This window comes from Armigeres subalbatus, chromosome 3 (genome assembly GCF_024139115.2).
Source record: "Armigeres subalbatus isolate Guangzhou_Male chromosome 3, GZ_Asu_2, whole genome shotgun sequence".
In the NCBI taxonomy this organism is placed as follows: Eukaryota; Metazoa; Arthropoda; class Insecta; order Diptera; family Culicidae; genus Armigeres; species Armigeres subalbatus.
The window spans coordinates 226,139,008-226,155,937 of record NC_085141.1 but is presented as its reverse complement, the minus strand read 5'-3'; the positions used below and the strand labels follow the sequence as shown (position 1 = coordinate 226,155,937).

The 16,930-nt window shown below is 34.1% G+C and overlaps 1 protein-coding gene across 1 annotated transcript in view; it reads left to right on the top strand.

Moving 5' to 3' along the window:
- The window catches only part of LOC134220472 (serine-rich adhesin for platelets), a 488,621-nt gene that overhangs the window by 379,457 nt on the left and 92,234 nt on the right, over positions 1-16,930 (top strand). The gene's annotated exons all lie outside the window — the stretch shown is intronic.

The following is a 16,930-nucleotide window of genomic DNA, read 5'->3' as shown; positions in this document are numbered from 1 at the left end:
TTTCGTCGGCAAAGGGAAAGGGTGCGAAGCAGACTGACGGAAATTTGATTATGACTACCGGGTGAAGTTGGACGTTTTGTCATAGCGATTGATAAATCGACGCAGCATGTGATGGCATTAGGAACTTGTTAGGATTTAATTGGTACCTCATATTTCATATTGCATGATACGATGATTTCTCAGGTATTGATAATACGAATAATTTAATTATTAATTGAATTTGATGAAATAATTGGTTTTAGGCCCATCTTCCTGTCCCAATTAATTTCGGTATGTAACAAACAATCAGACGGTGCACGAAAATGTATCCTATTCATCATTTCCGAATCAATGTATACATATACCTTTGAGTGCAACAATCTGAACATTCGTAGAGTGCATGATGTGGCAAATAGCGGGAAATTGAAAGCAACGCCTGGATAATTGGCTAATTTATTTTAGATTATAAACATTGCGTGCTCTCACTCGACAAAAATCTTTCCAAGAAAAATTATCTTAGTATCTCATTAGCGCTAATGAAATGTATTTAATTGGTGTGACTCTCAATTGTTTCATAAATACAATAAAAAAAAATAGAGTTTTATAATAAGTACCGTAGCACCGGCTCACTCATTAAAATGAGTTTCTTTTTCATTATAGTCATGGTATACATATGGATAAAAGCCATGGCCCCTTTTCTGAAGGTTTCTTCAGCACCTAAGTAGCAGAACAGATCCCTACAAAAAAAGATAAAAAGGTGTAAACAGAATGACTACACTTCGAACAATATTTCCAGAGTAATAAAAAGAAACAAAAAAACAGTCTCAAAATTCAAAAATTAAAAAAAAACCAGAGATCTAAAAATTTGAAAATTAAGAGATTTAGAAATATAAAAATGTAAAACATTTCTAAACACCAAAAAATCAAAAAATCTAAAGATCTAGGAATCTAAGAATCTAAAGTTCTAAAAAAAACTAGAAATCTCAGAAAATATAAAAATCTAAAAAAAAGTATATCTTTATTAATGAAGCTTTCAGCCAATGGCTGGTCTTACTCCGGAATCTAAAATCTAAAAATCTAAAAATCTGAAGATCTAAAAATCTAAAATCTTAAAATCTTGAAATCTAAAAATCTTAAAATCTAAAAATCTAAAAAATTTAAAATATAAAAATCCAAAAATCTAAAAATCTAAAAATCCAGAAATCTAAAAATCTAAAAATCTAAGAATCTACAAATCTAAAAATACAAAAATCCAAAAAATTAATAATCCGAAAATCGAAAAATCTAAAAATCCGATAATCCAAAAATCCAAAAATCCAAGAATCCAAAAATCCAAAAATCCAAAAATCCAAAAATCCAAAAATCTAAAAATCTAGAAATCTAAAAATCTAAAAAATAATAAAAGATCAAATAAATCTAAAAATCTAAATAATTTAAAAATCTAAAAATCTAAAAATCTAAACATCTAAAAATCTAAACATCTAAAAATCAAAATATCTAAATCTAAAATCTAAAATCTAAAAATCTAGGAATCTATACACCTAAAAACCTAAAAATTCCAAAAATCTGATAGATTTTTTTATTAGAATTATTTGATATTGTTAGAATTTCAAAATATGAAAATCCAGAAATCCAAGAATTCAGAAATCTAAAAATCTAAAGATCTAAGAATCTAAAAATCTAAAAATACAAAAATCCAAAAATTTAATAATCCAAAAATCTAAAAATCTAAAAATCCGATAATCTAAAAATCCAAAAATCCAAGAATCCAAAAATCCAAAAATCCAAAAATCTAAAAATTAAAAAATCTAAAAATTTAAAAATCTAAAAATCTTAAAATCCTGAGATCAAAAAAATCTAAAAATAAAAAAAATCTAAAAATCTAAAATTCTAAAAATCTAAAAAACTAAAAATCTAAAAATCTAGCAATTTAAAAATCTAAAAACCTAAAAATCTAAAAATCTTAAAATCTTAAAATCTTAAAATCTTAAAATCTTAAAATCTTAAAATCTAAAAATCCAGAAATCTAGAAATCTAAAAATCTACAATTAAAGTCTCCTTAATAAAGACACAAAAAAAATCTCCAATTCTAATAATCAAAGAATCCAAAAATCAAAAATTCTAAAAATCTAAAAATCCAAAAATCTAAAAATCCAAAAGATTAATAATCTAAAAATCTAAATCAAAAAATTTAAAAATCTTAAAATCTGAAAATTTAAAAATTTGAAAATATAAAATTCTAAAAATCTTGAGATCTTAAAATCTTAAAATCAAAAAATCTAAAAATCAAAAAATCTAAACATCTGAAAATCTAAAAATCTAAAAATCTGCTATTCCAAAAATCTTAAAATCTGAAAATCTAAAAATCTCAAAATCCAAAAGTTTTAAAATCTAAAAATCTAAGAATCAAAAAATCTAAATATCTAAAAATAAAAAAAACTAAACATCTAAAAATTTAAAAATATAAAAATCTAGAAATCTAAAACTCTGAAAATTTAAAAATCTAAACATCTAAAAATAAAAATCTTAAAATCTAAAAATCTAAAGATCCAAAAATCTTAAAATCCAGACAATTAGGAATCTAAAAATCTAAAGACCCTAAAATCCAAAAATACAGAAATCTAAAAATCCAAAAATCTTAAAATCTAAAATTCTTGAAAACCAAAAATCTGAAATTCTAAAACTCTAATAATCGAGGAATCTAAAAATCTAAGAATCTAAGAATACAAAAATCTAAAAATCTAAAAATCTTGAAATTCCAAAAACCACAAATCTAAAAATCTAGAATTCTTAAAATCTTGAAATCTAAAAATCTAAAAATCTGAAAATCTAAAATCTGAAATTCTAAGAATTTTAAAATCCAAAAATCTAAAAATCCAAAAATCTAATAATCCAAATCTCTAAAAACCTAGAAATCAAAGTATTTGAATATCTTAAAATCAAGAAATCCAAAAATCTATTAATCTAAGATTCTTGAAATTCTAAAATCCACGAATTCAACCATCTAAATTTTTTTAAATCTTTAGATCTAAAAATCTAAAAATCAAGAATCTAAAAATCCAAAAATCTAAAATTTTTTTTTGTCTTGATTAAGGAGACTTTCAGCCTTAGGCTGGCTCGTCTCCGAAAAATTTAAAATCTAAAAATTTAAAAATTCTAAAATCTTAAGATCTAAAAATCCAAAAATCCAAAAATCTGAAAATCCTAAAAATGTTAATTTTTTTTGTCTTTGTTAAGGAGACTTTCAGCCCTAGGCTGGCTCGTCTCCGGAAAATTTAAAAATCTTAAAATCTAAAAATTCAAAAATCTTAAAACAAAAAAATCTAAAAATCTACAAATCTAAAAATCCAAAAATCTAAAAATCTACAAATTTAAAAATCTAAAAATCTACAATTCTAAAAATCTTAAAATCTTAAAATCTTAAAAATCTAAAAATCTAAAAATCTAAAAATCTAAAAATCTAAAAATCTGACAATCCAAAAATCTAAGAATCTAAAAATTCAAAAATCCAAAAAATCCAGGAATTTAAAAATTTAAAAATAAAAAAATCCATAAATCTAAAAATCTAAAAATCTAAAAATCTTAGATTTTAAAATTAGATTAAAATCTAAAAATCTAAAAATCCATAAATCTAAAAATCTAAAAATCTAGAAATCTAAAAATCTAAAAATCTAAAAATCTAAAAATCTAAAAATCTTAAAATCTAAAAACACAAAAATCTAAAAATCTAAAAACACAAAAATCTAAAGATCTAAAAATCTAAAAATATAAAAATCGAAAAATCTAAAAATTTAAAAATCCACAAATCTTAAATACTAAAAATCTTAAAATCTAAAAATCGAAAAATCTAAAAATCTATAAATCTATAAATCTAAAAATCCAAAAATCTAAAATTTTAAAAGTCTAAAAATTGAAAAATCCAAAAATTTAAAAATCTAGAAATTTAAAGATCTAAAACAAAAAAATCTAAAAATCTACAAATCTAAAAATCCAAAAATCTAAAAATCTACAAATTTGAAAATCTAAAAATCTACAATTCTAAAAATCTTAAAATCTTAAAATCTAAAGATCTAAAAATCTAAAAATCTAACAATCCAAAAATCTAAAAATCTAAGAATCTAAAAATTCAAAAATCCAAAAATCCAGAAATTTAAAAACTTAGAAATCAAAAATCTAAAAATCTAAAAATCTAAAAATCTAAAAATCTAAAAATCTAAAAATCTAAAAATCTAAAAATCTAAAAATTTAAACATCTAAAAATCTAGAAATTTTAAAATCTAAAAATCTAAAAACCTTGAAATCTAGAAACTTTAAAATCTAAAAATCTAAAAATCCAAAAATCTTAAAATCGAAAGATTTAAAAATCTAAAGATTTAAAAACCTTAAAATCTAAAAACCTTAAAATCTTGAAATCTAAAAATCTAAAAATCTAAAAATCTAAAAGTCTGTAGATGTAAAAATCTAAAAATCTAAAAATCTAAAATTCTAAAAATCTATAAATTTAAAAATCTAAAAACCTATAATTCTAAGAGTCTTAAAATCTTACAATCTAAAAACTAAAAATCCAAAAATTCAAAAATATAAAAATCTAAAAATCTGAAAATCCAAAAATTTACAAATCTAAAAATCTACAAATCTGAAAATTTAAAAATCTAAAGATCTAAAAATCTTAAAATCTAAAAATTTTAAAATCTAAAAATCTAAAATCTCAAAAATCTACAAATCTTAAAATCTAAATATCTAAAAATCTAAAAATCTAAAAATCTAAACATCTAAAAATTTGAAAATCTAAAGATCTAAAAATCTAAAAATCTAAAAATCTAAAAATCTTAAAATTTAAAAATCTAAAAATCCATAAATCTAAAAATCTAAAAATCTAAAAATCTAGAAACCTAAAAATCTAAAAATCTAAAAATCTAAAGATCTAAAAATCTAAAAATCTAAAAATCTAAAAATCTAAAAATCCAAAAATCCAAAAATCTAAAAATTTAAACATCTAAAAATCTAGGAATTTAAAAATCTAAAAACCTTAAAATCTAGAAACTTTAAAATCTAAAAATCTAAAAATCTAAAAATCTAAAAATCTAAAAATCTAAAAATCTAAAAATCTTAAAATCGAAAAATTTAAAAATCTAAAGATTTAAAAACCCTAAAATCTAAAAACCTTAAAATCTTGAAATCTAGAAATCTAAAAATCTAAAAATCTGTAGATGTAAAAATCGAAAAATCTAAAGATCTAAAATTTTAAAAATCTATAAATTTAAAAATCTAAAAACCTATAATTCTAAGAGTCTCAAAATCTTACAATCTAAAAAACTAAAAATCCAAAAATTCAAAAATCTAAAAATATAAAAATCTGAAAATCCAAAAATTTACAAATCTAAAAATCTACAAATCTAAAAATTTAAAAATCTAAAGATCTAAAAATCTTAAAATCTAAAAATTTTAAAATCTAAAAATCTAAAATCTCAAAAATCTACAAATCTTAAAATCTAAATATCTAGAAATCTAACAATCTAAAAAACTAAAAATCTAAAAATCTAAAAATCTAAACATCTAAAAATTTGAAAATCTAAAAATCTAAAAATCTTAAAATCTAAAAATCTAAAAATCCATAAATCTAAAAATCTAAAATTCTAAAAATCTAGAAACCTAAAAATCTAAAAATCTAAAAATCTAAAAATCTAAACATCTTAAAATTTGAAAATCTAAAAATCTTAAAATCTAAAAATCTAAAAATCTAAAAATCTTGAAATCTAAAAATCTAAAAATCCATAAATCTAAAAATCTAAAAATCTAGAAACCTAAAAATCTAAAAATCTAAAAATCTAAAAATCTAAAAACACAAAAATCTAAAGATCTAAAAATCGAAAAATCGAAAAATCGAAAAATCTAAAAATTTGAAAATCCACAAATTATAAAAACTTAAAATCTTAAAATCTAAAAATCTAAAAATTTAAAAATCTAAAAATCTAAAAATCTAAAAATCTAAAAATCTAAAGATCTAAAATTTTAAAAATCTATAAATTTAAAAATCTAAAAACCTATAATTCTAAGAGTCTCAAAATCTTACAATCTAAAAAACCAAAAATCCAAAAATTCAAAAATCTAAAAATATAAAAATCTGAAAATCCAAAAATTTACAAATCTAAAAATCTACAAATCTAAAAATTTAAAAATCTAAAGATCTAAAAATCTTAAAATCTAAAAATTTTAAAATCTAAAAATCTAAAATCTCAAAAATCTACAAATCTTAAAATCTAAATATCTAGAAATCTAACAATCTAAAAATCTAAAAATCTAAAAATCTAAAAATCTAAAAATCTAAAAATCTAAACATCTAAAAATTTGAAAATCTAAAAATCTAAAAATCTTAAAATCTAAAAATCTAAAAATCCATAAATCTAAAAATCTAAAATTCTAAAAATCTAGAAACCTAAAAATCTAAAAATCTAAAAATCTAAAAATCTAAAAATCTAAACATCTAAAAATTTGAAAATCTAAAAATCTAAAAATCTAAAAATCTAAAAATCTTAAAATCTAAAAATCTAAAAATCTAAAAATCTAAAAATCTAAAAATCTAAAAATCTAAAAATCTAAAAATCTAAAAAATCTAGAAATCTAAAAACACAAAAATCTAAAGATCTAAAAATCTAAAAATCGAAAAATCGAAAAAATTTAAAATCCACAAATCTTAAAAACTAAAAATCTTAAAATCTAAAAATCTAAAAATCTAAAAATCTAAAAATCTAAAAATCTAAAAATCTAAAAATCTATAAATCTAAAAATCCAAAAATCTAAAAATCTAAAAATTCAAAAATTTAAAATTCTAGAAATCTAAAAATCTAAAAATTTAAAAATTCAAAAATTTAAAATTCTAGAAACCCAAAAATCTAAAAAATTCAAAATCTAAAAATCCAAAAATCTAAAATTCTAAAAATCTGAAAACAAAAAATTTAAAAATTCAAAAATCAAAAATCCAAGAATTGAAAAATCCAAACATTTTAAAATCTAGAAATTTAAAGATCTAAAAATCTAAAAATCCAAAAATCCAAAAATCTGAAAATCTTAACATCAAGAAATTTAAAGTTCCTCATTTTCTAAAATCCAAGAATCCAAAAATCTAAGAATCTTAAAATCCGAAAAAAAATTAATTTTAAATTTAAAAAAATCAAACGCAACCGACTGTTGTTTTATTCTGATACACATAGTTGGGTAGAGAGAAAATGGTGTGAAATGTTGCCTAAGCAGATTCGATGGATACGGAAAATTGATTGATATCCCATCGTTATTAGCTGGTGGTTATGGAACAACTTCTCGCAAGGCCAGCTGTTGTATAATTGGTAATACGTCCATGTACTTAATGGAATAGTGGTGGGTTCAAGTTCACCAGCAGCCGAATCTTTTTCGCAATATCTCGTACACCTAAAAATGGAAAACTTAACTATGTGTATTAAAATTTAACATCTGTCCTAAAAAACAAAAAATTCAAAACATAGAAATCAAAAAGATTAAAAATCCAAAGATCTTAAAATCAAAATCTTAAATTATTAAAAATCTTAAATTATTAAACTTCCAAATTCAGAAATCTAAAAATTTAAAAATCTAAACATTCTTAAAATGACAAAACTCTATGTTTGCATTTCATCGGAGTTGCCGACTGGCTTTTTAGTTTCGAGGGAATCAACAGTCTTTCAAATCAATGCTGCTGATGATTTGTTCAATACGCATTACGCATCAACTGGTTTTAACGTAAAGTGAATATTTACGGGATATTGCATAAACAACCCACTATTCTCATTTTTATATATTTGGTTAAGCTTCGATTACGATTAAAAGAACACCATTGATAGAAAACTCATTATTTGTTGCAGATTGTTATAAACCGTCTTAGAAAGCAATCACAACCTGTATATTCAATCTGATGTGAAAACATAATTATATTTCTAACCTTGTCATTTTTAATTCTCTTATGTCTACAGCTCAACGTGCGAATGCCAAAATCTTTTCTATAATGTGATAAAAACAATGAATATTTTGGTCAAATTCTTCAATAAACATAGGTTTAAACCCATTGTTCCGATTCAAGTGAATATCATATCGAAGAGCAAGCAGAGGAACATTTTTGCGAACCTGAGGCACTTTGTGTGGAAATCTCATAAATGGCGCAATAATCAACCAAACCCGTTAGTATAAAAATTATTTTTTATATTTACCTGTGCAAATACTACGAATTGCATTTTAATGCATATAATGGAAGAACATATTCAACGAAATGACAACAAAAAACAACGAAAACTAGTACGAAGCTATGAACAAATATCGCCAGCTTGTGATATTCTATCGTCACCAACTGCTGGGCCTACCGAGACGAAGCAAACCCCCCCTTCGATGAATATGGTATTTCAGCCTGCCCCTAGCCTAGGCTCAGGAATTAGGGCAACCACCGCGTGTTGCAACATTCCTTTAGGTGCGATGATTCAATCACCTAAAACACCATCCCCAAGCCTTGCTTCGCCACAAACTCTTAGCAGAAGCTTCGAGCAAGCGGTAGCCCAGTCGCCCCCGAAATATCAAATATATCACCAATTCAGTCGGAAGTCCAACACCACACAGCAGTTCGTTCAACGCCAGCAACAGCTCCATCAACTTCCTTCACCAACGCAGCAACAATCATCTCTGAGTAGGAAGCTCAGCATCACGCAGTCAACTACCGCGGAGTCTCCCGACAACACAAAAGCTTTCTGCTCTAAACCACCTGGCTACTATCATCATTCCCTGAAACAATCGCAACCCATGGACCAAAGAAGCAATAACCCTTTTATACTAAATTTTAACAACATATCAGGATGCTGCATGAAAAATTCTCCGCCACCAAGTTTAACCACACCTACCACTAGCCCTCCCATAACAACTAGCGCTTCCCAAAACAGTTCAATGCCCTCTCCGTCGGTTCCGGCACGGCGCAGTAGATCACTCCTTCTAAAATCTTCCACAGCTCTCCAACAGCCACATCCTCCAGTTACACAGATATCAGCCCCTACAGCTTCTTGTCCACCCGTCCCACCACGCCTAAACAAATCACCGACTCCAACCAGGGAAACAGCTCCGTCATCATCGGTACTGTGCACTACGATTCCTACTTCCACCGCCACAATCGTATCTTCCGCGATAACTCCGTCTACTGTTGCACACACCAGCTGCTACGCCACACTAGCTCCAACGTACTGTCAGGGGAAACGAAGGGAGGTGTCACCGCCGGCACTGCTGGCCACCTCCAGTGCACATCGAAAACCCTATGAGGAAATAATCTCCAGCACTACCACCCCGGCAGTTGTAACTCCCAAAGACGTACGTATGAAGAGGGATGACTTCCTGAAGGCTACTATGAAAATTTGTCTAGTTGTTTCGCCTCCGTCCTGTAAGCTGCAGGTAAGTTTCAGTTACCTTATGTTTTGATTATAATCAGTAAGAACTATAATTGTGGAAATATAATTTTGTTTATTTGTTTTATTATTTAAAATTATCTCCGAAAAATTACCCGAAACAATTTGAATTGATTTACCTTTATTTCTTCTTTATTTATTTTTTATTTATAAATCACTCACTAGCTTCATTTTTTAAATATTTTTTTATTCTTTGAAAAACTGGACTAAATAATAAACCATATCTGGAGATGTAGATAGCATAATCGGTGAAAACACATTATCAAGCCTACGCTAGTATTAATTCTACGTCACAAAAGTTTGAGTTCTTTGGGAACGTTGATCCTTAATAAGCGAATGAATCGATTGAGACATTTAATCTAGATAAATGTTTTGATAGGAGAGGTCCATCAAGGGAGGGGCAAAAGGGTCATCTTCCCTATTAGCTTAATTTTAGCTGTTAAACCAGGGTTATACTGATCCGAACCCTGTCCAAGTCCCGCAAGACCAACAACAGGGCACTTCGCCTGTGGATAGGACAGGCTATCATGGATAGCCGCCTTATCTTGCCCTGCGTAACCTCATCGCTGTCACCGACCTTCAACCAGTATGTGAGAGTTGCTTCTGGATTGCTCCCATCAGAAGTAGGCATCCTGCCATTCTGGCATCGTAAGCTGACGGCCATCTGTCACAAAATCATCGCATCCGCCACTTCCACATCCGGAAATCATTGGAATCCTCTCCTTAGCGCCTGCCGCCCTCAGTGGCTTGGGTCCACTGGCACGAAGCGAGGAGCTAGCACTCCTCTTCAGCTATCATAAACAGCTCAATTGCGTAACAATTCCAAAGAGAAGACGATTCAGAAGGTCGGTGGCAGAACTCTTGCATGTTCAGAAATACAGAATGCAGAAATCATGAACACAGGTTTATGGATGGGTTGGTTTAAAACCGTGGAGTTGGAATCGGGGTCTTCGGTCCCATCATCACCATCTTGGACTCCCATGCTTATCCTTGCACATCCTGGTTGGCTGCACGAAGCCTTTGCGGGATACATTGATTAAGCTTCTGAAGGAACTTGCGTGTTTCTTGAGAACTGTACAGTTGTTCCATGTTATTGCAATCCACTTCTTCCAGTCGGTGTGTCGTCACTTGAAAGAGGCGGGTCTGCTAACTTTGTTTCCGTCTATAACGTTGCACGTTCTGGCGACTAACTTGGAGGCTCACCCTGCCACCTGATTCACGCTCTAGCACACCAATTGGAGACTTATTAGGGAGCTCACTCTAGCCAACCTTGCCACTCCTCCAGACACACCATGTGGGACTTACTTAGGTTCTCACTTCTGACATACCATGTGAGTCTGAATTGGATGCTCACTATACTCTCCTCTGCCATGCCTCGGGGTATCGATAGTGATAGGTACCAACAGTTTTACGCTACGATCATATTACCTCGGCATGTGCAGTCCATACTAACGCCTATGCGCTCACTATTCTGCCATGCCTCGAGGTGGCGACTGTGGTTGCCACCCGCTGCGATACTCTTACCTCGATATGTGCAAACCATCCATTCACTTCCCCGTGCTCAGCCAGTTTTCGCTCTAACTAACCTGTTTTTGCACATAACCGAGACCGTTGGTGATTTTTCAGAGAAATTGCACTGTAGCACACTCGACGCGATAACTTGGTTTAGATGTACTTTATTGAAAGTCACTTTTTGATCGAAACGCTACTGTTTTATTTTACTCGACCGGTTTATTATAAACTGAGTGCGACGTGACTCTTTATATGGTTTGATGTGAACTAAACTGCCTCTCGTATCCCAAGTGATACGATGAGGTTAGTGGTGAATATCTACATACCGATCTGTACCGAGTACTGACGAATATTACTAATCAAACTTACGTAGGTAATAAAGGATGGGATAATGAATTCATTAGATCAGAAAAGGATAAACTGATTTTCGCATGAGAAACATATTACAGCGTTGCCAAACGAATTGGCTCTACTAGGTCCGAACATGCCGGCCGCCTTGAAATCGTTAGGATTTCAACTACACAAATGTGAACAAATTTAAGAACCTAAAACCTATTGTACAACTTTTGTTTCCATTAATATTACTGTTTCTCCAATATAAATATAATCAATTCTCTCTGTTATTCTGCTGGTGTGATAACTGTTGACCCATGCTTGCTTGCAACTATTGAATGGGTCCTGGACTGGACTGTAGATGAGAATTTCATTGTCTCCGTTGGTTCAAAAATGGTTTCGGTAGCAGGTCTACATGTTTCTACGCTTGCTTTAGAGTTTAATGCCTCCAGTAGGCCTTCCCCCTAAACAGGATGCACTATTTGTATGCCCACTGTTGATGTGTTGTAGTGAGGAGTTCGAATCTGCTTGTACTGATGTTGGACTGTACATTCTCGTCGGAGTCTTCTCCGGTTGGCCTTGAGGGATATTGCAACGCCATGGCAGCAATGTGATTCTTCGTCCTGGTATACACCGACGGTTGTCGGCCATCAATGGGATGAGGCCTCCAGGCCTGTGGTGGGTGCACGATTCTGAGGAACATGGGAAGCTTTTTACAAGGAAATGAACAATTTTTACAGAACTTGCCTGGTGCGGAGGCCCTTGCATCCGGGCCTCCGCTGGTACCACCGGTACCACGGTTATGCCTTGAATGGCACTTCTGGTGTGAAAGGATGATCGCATGCTGCAGCTGACTGTTCTGATGTGTCTAGAACGGCTCCGGAACTGACGTGGTCTTCATTTCGAGTGATCAAGTCGAGTGTCGACCGGTCAAATGGAGCAGCAGATCGAGCGCGGGCCCTGCGCTCGTGGGTGATTTCCGATGATGAACAGTGAAGCTGCGATCACAACGATAGCTTGTGAATAATGAATGCGATAACGTGCACCGAAACCCTTGACAGACATGCTTGACGATACAGGACAACCTTCATGCGGGATTATTGATAGAACGGAGTGGCCAACGGATGAATTTAACGACGACTTCTTGAAGGAACCGTCCCGGGAACCGGGACGTGGATGCAGCTATGGGGGATGAACATTCTTTAAGCTTTTTGCAATGAAATGATAAAAAATTACTTAACTGGTCGGCGGAGGACCACTATTAGGGCCCTCCGCGATGCCGAAGCACCTAGATGGAAGAGATCTACTCTTCTGATGGGAACTGTTCGTCGTTGTCCCGAATAGGAAGAATGCAGATTTTTGAAATGCCTCTTTTAAAGATGCCGTCTTGAGTTCGGATGGTTACGACACGAACGATTCCGTCCTGGCCGGGGAATATTTCGGTCACTCTTCCTAGCCGCCATTTCTGGGGTGGCAGTTTATCTTCCTTAACTAGAACCATTGTACCGATACTGATGTTGTCGCGGCTCCGAGTCCATTTAGTTCGGTTGTGTAGATCGCTGAGGTACTGAGTCTTCCACTTCCTCCATAATTGCTGGACAAAGCCTTGAGTTCGTTGCCAGTGGGAAAGACGATTTTCTGGGATCTCCTGCAAGTCTGGCTCTGGAACCGCCGTGAGTGGTCTTCCCACTAGGAAATGTCCTGGAGTTAACGCAGTAAAGTCAGTCGGATCGTTGCTCACGGGCATTAATGGTCTGGAATTCAGTATCGCTGCAATCTGATGAATTACGGTTTGAAGCTCATCGTAGGTCAGCGTTCTTTCCCCGATGGTTTTCCGGAAATGAGTTTTGAAGGACTTTACGGCCGCCTCCCAGAGACCACCAAAATTGGGGGTACGGGGCGGAATGAATTTGAATTCGATGCCATCTTCTAGGGCTGCATTGACTACTGCGTGTTGAACTTGCTGATTGTTCATATGCTGCCGTAGTTCCTCAAGTTCTTTATTTGCTCCAACAAAGTTTGTTGCGTTATCGCACATGACCAAATGTGGTTTACCTCGGATCGCAACAAATCGCTTGAACGATGCCAGGAAAGCTTGCGTAGAGAGATCGGCTACAACTTCCATGTGCACGGCCTTGGTGGCCAGGCAGACGAAAATACACACGAAAGCCTTGATTGGAACACCTCGTCGACCTGGGTATCTTATATAAAACGGTCCGCACAAGTCGATGCCGACATTGAGAAAAACTGTTCCAGGTGTAACTCGGACGGAGGGCAAGTCGGCCATCAGTTGTTCGTGAACCTTAGGCTTGTTTCGAAAACATGAAACGCAACGGTAAATGGTCCAACGGGCAACATCACGGGCACGTAGAGGCCAGAACCTTTCTCTGACAGAACTAACCAAAAGTTGCTGACCCGCATGGAACAGCTTTAAATGGTAGTATTCCATTACCAGTTTAGTCAACGGGTGTTGGTGATGAAGAATCATCGGATGCTTGCGGTTGTCCGATATGGGAGCATGTCGCAACCGGCCGCTGACGCGAAGTATGCCGTCAATCAGGATTGGATTTGCTGCTAGCAGTTTTGAGGATGCACCGATGGGTTGTTTCTTAGATAATGCTGTTATTTCCGCTGGAAAACTTTCCAACTGAGCCAATCGTACTAATTGAAGTTCTGATTCCTTGAGTTCAGTTGCCGACAATGCTCCGCTGCTGCTCTATTTATCGGTGCAGCGTTGTGAACAAATCGACGGATCCAGGTAACGATGCGTAGTAGTGCCCAAAACGATGATCGTAGCGAGAATATGGAACTATGCGACTTGATTTGAACGGCAAGGGTTGTTGAAGGCCTTTCCTCCAAGATAGATTTGTCAAACTCTGGTTGAACGATTGCTGCCTTGGGCCAGGTGGACTGATCTTGACGTAGCCACAGTGGACCTTCAAACCACAGAGACTGGTATGCGAGCTGTGCGGGCGTCATTCCGCGGGACACTATGTCCGCAGGATTTTCTGCACCGGCGACGTGATTCCAAACTCCAAACTTGGTAGAATGCTGGATTTCTGAAACTCTGTTGGCGACAAAGATTTGCCAACGAGACGGCAGTGAAGACAGCCAACACTTCACTATCATGGAGTCGGTCCAGAAGTAAGCTTTGGTGGGTATTTTGACGCTATTGCGGAGTTTTTCATAAAGATGGCTGAGAAGCAAAGCTGACGATAGCTCCAGTCGTGGAATCGACTGCTTCTTCTTCTTTCGAGAGAGGTCCTCCAATGGCGTAACCCGTGACTTCGACGTAATGAGGCGAACGGAGACCGATCCGTCGGTCGATTCGCACCGCAGATACAGGCATGCACCATATGCAGCTTCCGATGCGTCACAAAAACCATGTAGTTCTACGGATGCTAGACTGTTACTAAACCCCATCCATCTTGGTACCGAGAATGATTCTAATGCGCTAGCGTTTCTACGAAACTCCTTCCAAAATATCTGGAGATTATCGGGCAGAGCTTCGTCCCAATCTAATTTCTGTTTCCAGAGCTGCTGCAGAAAGATTTTTGCCTGAACTGTGACCGGACCGATGAGCCCGAGTGGGTCGAAGATTCGAGCGGTGTCAGCAAGAACAACTCGCTTGGTGATAAGAGGCTCAGTGCTCCAGTGTGGCACTGCAAATTTGAAGCTGTCATTGGCCGGTTCCCACACCAGTCCAAGCGTTTTGACCATCGACGTAGAATCAAGTTCAAGTATAGAACGATCGTCTCGAAGTTCTGGAGAAATAGTTGACAACAACTGAGAGTTATTCGAATTCCACTTGCGTAACATGAAGCCTGCTGACTTCGTCAACGAGATTAGATCAGCAGCGAGTGTCATTCCCTCTTCTAAAGTGTCCGTGCCAGTCATCAAATCATCCACGTAGAAATCTTTACGCACAACTCTTGCAGCTGTCGGATGCAAAACCTTCAGTAGCCAACTGCTGCAGACATCTGGTAGCTAAATACGGTGCTGACGCTGTGCCGTACGTAACTGTGGTTAGCTCATACGTCTTAACTGGATCGGTTGGCGAATTTCTCCACAGAATCCGTTGCAATGGTTGGTCGACTGCTGCTACTTTGACCATGCGGTACATTTTGGCAATGTCCGCTACTAGAACGAACTTCCAGAATCGGAAACGCATTATGATGGAAAGCAAGTCATCCTGTACTACCGGTCCAACCATTAGTCCATCGTTTAAGGATACTCCCGTCGTAGAGCGGCAAGACGCGTCGAACACAACTCGCAACTTGGTTGTCGTGCTGTCTGGTTTAAGCACAGCATGATGTGGTAAATAATACGATGGTTTTTCGATCTCTTCGTCGTCGACCTGACGCATATGGTTCATCGCGAGATATTCTTGAACAATGCCGTTTTCAGCTCACAATACGTGTCTTCGGCTTGCTGAATAATGGCGCTGTTTTCCGTCTGTCGCTTATCTACGAGTGCCGTCAAACGGGCTTTCAATTCCGCCGGCTCGGCCTTGGAATCCATCAGGTCCCTTTCGTCCGCTTCCTCGGTAAGCACCTCAATCTTCCGTCGTAGAACGTATAACTTTTTCATCGCCTCCTCCAGAATTTCCATCCTCGTTTCAATTTGCTCTTCTTGCTTATCCCTTTCGTATTTCGTGATGAACTGCCTTACGCCATCGAAGGTACTCCGAACCTGACGTTGCTGGGATTTCAGCTCCTTTAATTCGCTGGACATTTTATACACTCTCGTACCACTTTTCAATAGCACTATATATGTTTTGGCTCACACTGTAGTCTATTGATAATACTATTTCTCACTGCACGCACGGTAGTCTATAATTGTTCCAGTGCACTAGCACTCACTATAACACAACACCGCGATACGTGACTCGACTCCACGACCCACAAGTGACAGCGAACAGAACAACGACCAGATTTGACTACAGCGATGGGGGCAACCAGGTGAAGTAACAAGCAGAAAACAGCCAGCAGAACCAAAGACCAACCGTCAATGAATCTCAGGGATCAAACAATTCGCATGCAAATGAAAGATAAGTTTACAACCATTATTTTTATTCTGTAAGCCACAATAGTTTGAGCGATGCGTACCTCATGCATATGGTACCACCACAGATCACATGCAATACTTCCCTTGCCACAACTGCTCCCGGTTCTTTGTTACTCCGTCGTTGTTCACCACCAGCAGCAATCCACAAACCGTCGTAATCCACTTTGGTCGTCGTCGTTGTCGTCGTTGACCTCGTTCAAAATATAGGCGAACCTTTTGCCACACTCTTCGCTTGATCAAGCCACTATCACGATGGCGGGTTTCAACCGGCGCCAAATGCCACTATTGTTCTCACCGGTAACTGACCGGCTCTTGTTTCCTTGCTCACTTTTTACACGCAGATGTCCACTATGAATCATCCAACGGTCATCCGGCTCGTAGGACCAAAATGTTTTTGCACATAACCGAGACCGTTGGTGATTTTTCAGAGAAATTGCACTGTAGCACACACGACGCGATAACTTGGTTTAGATGTACTTTATTGAAAGTCACTTTTTGATCGAAACGCTACTGTTTTATTTTACTCGACCGGTTTATTATAAACTGAGTGCGACGTGACTCTTTATATGGTTTGATGTGAACTAAACTGCCTC